Source organism: Euprymna scolopes, chromosome 23, assembly GCF_053919585.1.
Source record: "Euprymna scolopes isolate OS-2025 chromosome 23, ASM5391958v1, whole genome shotgun sequence".
NCBI classification, from domain to species: domain Eukaryota; kingdom Metazoa; phylum Mollusca; class Cephalopoda; order Sepiida; family Sepiolidae; genus Euprymna; species Euprymna scolopes.
Window position 1 is genome coordinate 10050490 of NC_136504.1, and position 3916 is coordinate 10054405.

Consider the following 3916-nt stretch of genomic DNA (forward strand, 5'->3'; position numbering starts at 1 on the left):
GTGCTGTGGACATTGTTGTTATACCATTCTACTAAAGGGTTGTCTATGTTGTTCCTAGCTAGAATCCAGTCACCATAATATTGCATTCACACCGAGGGGGAGGGGGGAGGGAAATCGTCCTACCCAAAATGTTCAAATCGATTTTTTCCCCTTTTCTTCCGTTTTTTATATATATATATATATATATATATATATAAAAAAATAAATGAAAACTCGTATATATGCAATAATTTCAGTGACGTGGGTTGGGGAAAAGCGGAAGTCGAATGATTATAAATTTATAATTAAAAACTCTTATAAAACATTTGAATATAATAAAATGTTTTTCGAAGAAAACATTTATCATATATAAATATATAATAATAGCGAAGTAGTTTTCTTAAAAATCATAGACTTATTTTAATATAAAGAATTTAGTTTCCGTTTATGCAAATGAGATAGCACTTAAATTGTATATTGTTGTTGTACCTTTAGTACTCGGTGAGGCCGCCAAAGCGCAGATCCTTCGGTTCTTTAACCACGTGATGAATCGGGTACTCAGGTTTTTAAATATCTGAAACATTCCACCGTCAACTTTTGTTACGCATAAGGTTTGTTACCCTGTCTGACTTAAAAGGATCTCAAATTAATATTTCACTTTCAATTTTCTCTGCATAAACTAACCACGCAACAATTATTTAGAGTGCGAAAAGTTTTTTAAATGCTGAATCGCCCGAAAAAAAAAACAAACAAAATCGAGTTCCCTTTTTCTCAACTTGTTCATAATTTTCTGGTCGAGGTCGGCATTTCACGTGGACGGTAAAACTTGCCCCAACTTATTATTTAAATGTCATTGTTAACTCCTAAAACATGATTTGAATAAATAAACAAATATCACGTTGTCTGGATTAATGTTGAAACCCATTTCACGCTAAACTAAATTTTTACTTGACTGAAATAAGAATTAACCAATAATAACTATTCACGAAAAATAATATTTTTACGCCACTTTTTTCTTTGGTGTAATTTCTTGACAATCGCCAATTTGCTATTTAATCAATTTACAATTAAAGCTACTGTCTTCCTTCCTTCCTCACCTTCTGATTGGATAGCACTTCGGCTTAGGAAAAGGCTGAACGAAAAGTAAGGTTTGTTCGGTTCAAAAGCTGTCAGTATCATTTGTTTATTTTGCCTTGGGAAAATAAATCCTGTGCTTTTCTTTTTTTTAGTGATTATTACTTTCTTTAAAAACCTTTCAGCATTAACCACCCCCAAGTCAAGTTTCGCGTATCTTTGTTTTCTGCTGATCGTTCTACTCCTGATGAATGCCCTGGAACAGTCCCTTCTGATTAATAATTACCAGTTAAAAAATATTCTGTTACTTAAAAAAACAAAACAAAAAAAGACAGACACGCTGGTAAACATTAACCAGAAGGGACTTTTCCAGGTTATTCATCGTGGAAGCACTGAAGCAGAACGATCAGTAGAAAACGGAAGTTAAAAAAGACACGCAGAACTTGACTATAACCAAATTAGGATATATTACTATATTCAGATATTCGTTTTGGGTAGTTAAACAAAAAAGCAATTTATATAATGTTCCTTCTGGGTTTCCGTAATGTTTCTTGTTTATTTTGGTGAAAGATGCTAACTCTTTTCTACTTCCGGTTTTTTAGGCAACAAAGGGAAATAAGCAATAATAACTTCCGGCCATCTCGCCGGCTCCTTTCAGTTTTCTTGTTGACGCGTCTACAAGAGAGAAATTAAAACTAAGCAAAAATTCAATTAAAGTTTGATCGATACTTTTATGACAACTAATACAAAAGACAACCACATAAGAACAAACATTTCTGTGTAGTTATAATAGCATTTTAGCTATTCATCGTAAGTATACATGATTTTTGTTTGTCAAATTTTATTTGTGAAGAAATTGAATTTTTTGCTACTAATTTAAAATTGGGTTTCGTTCATTTACGACATATTTCCAAATTAAATATTGTGATCAGTTAGCTCATTATATTTATATGATTTAGTTCAAACCACTTTAAGATTATTATTTATAATGGCAAACTAGAGGGACTCTCAAATCGAAGTCCGCACTAAACGGTGTTAGATCAAAACTGGTTCCTGATTCGTTTTCTTTACTATAACTTCCGGTGAGATTTTCAGATTCTCTTTATTAATGTAGTTTGATTTTCTCTATACTCAACTGTTAGCAAGTGATAAAACTGCGTAGTATAGTACAAAAACATTTTATTATATTTCAGAAGGAAAATACAACATGTGTGATTCCCGCCACACACACACACGTCAAAATAATTTTATTATATTTAAAAAAAGAAAAATCGGGTTCGTATTACTGTACACATAGATTCGAAAAAATTGTCAAAAAACAAATATATAACAAATAAATATTATCAAAGGCAAAGATAAGTTACTTAAAAAAAACAAAAAAACTAGACAAAATACTGTTGGAAGCTGGCCCGTGGCGTGGGGTACTCATGCAGAGAGTGATCCGTGCTGAAATAACGTTATTATTTAAAAAGCCATTCTTAACATGGGGAGGGTGTTTTGTACCTATTATGTACTTTAACCTTACAATTGAATAAAAAAACAAACAAACATAATAAAACTTTAATTAAACGTGAAAATACGAGTTAAAAAATAGCGCGGATCACTGATCCGCCGGATCAGTGATCATCCGCCGGATCACTCTGCATTAGCACCGAAACGGGCTCAATATATGTTACCGTGACATAGGCTGACATATAATCGGTGGGTTTTTAACAGTGTTTTTTCTAGTTTTTTTTATTTTTAACTCCTTTTTCCAAACTTACCGTATCGAAGAGACAGTCGGGCGCCATTTTTAATTTTCCAATACATCAGTAAACACATTTTTCGAGCTGAATAAACATGTTGCATTAAATAAAAACACTAAACGAGATAAGCGGAGAGCACATACAGCGGCTAGAATTCCCAAATGGTCACCCATGTGGTACTAAACAGGCTCAGTGTTGTTTAACTTAGGTGATATGATGAGAACTGGTGTGTCAACGCGATTATGCTGTATTATAATATATAACTATGTATAATATAATATATAACTATGTATAATATAATATATCACTATATATATATTATATATAACTACATATAATATATAAATATATATATTATATATATAATATATATATATAATATATAAATATATATATATTATATATATAATATATAACTATATATAAATATATATATATTATATATATAATATATAACTATATATAAATATATATATATTATATATATAATATATAACTATATATAAATATATATATATTATATATATAATATATAACTATATATAAATATATATATATTATATATATAATATATAACTATATATAAATATATATATATTATATATATAATATATAACTATATATAAATATATATATTATATATATAATATATAACTATATATAAATATATATATATTATATATATAATAACTATATATAAATATATATATATTATATATATAATATATAACTATATATAAATATATATATTATATATATAATGTATAACTATATATAAATATATATATATTATATATATATTATATATATAATATATAACTATATATAAATATATATATATTATATATATAATATATAACTATATATAAATATATATATATTATATATATAATATATAACTATATATAAATATATATATATTATATATATAATATATAACTATATATAAATATATATATATTATATATATAATATATAACTATATATAAATATATATATTATATATATAATATATAACTATATATAAATATATATATTATATATATAATAACTATATATAAATATATATATATTATATATATAATATATAACTATATATAAATATATATATTATATAT

General features: G+C 26.2%; 1 protein-coding gene across 2 annotated transcripts in view; it reads left to right on the forward strand.

The window, feature by feature from the left end:
* The first annotated feature begins 472 nt into the window (after nt 1-472).
* The window catches only part of LOC145245741 (tetratricopeptide repeat protein 37-like), a 155618-nt gene continuing 152174 nt past the window's right edge, over nt 473-3916 (forward strand). Inside the window, exon 1 of one of the 2 annotated variants that reach the window (XM_080107339.1) lies at nt 473-590. The gene's annotated coding sequence lies outside the window, so the exon portion shown is untranslated. Of the gene's footprint in view, nt 591-1677; nt 1864-3916 lie in introns of those variants that run through there. The other variant, XM_080107338.1, reaches the window with a different exon arrangement.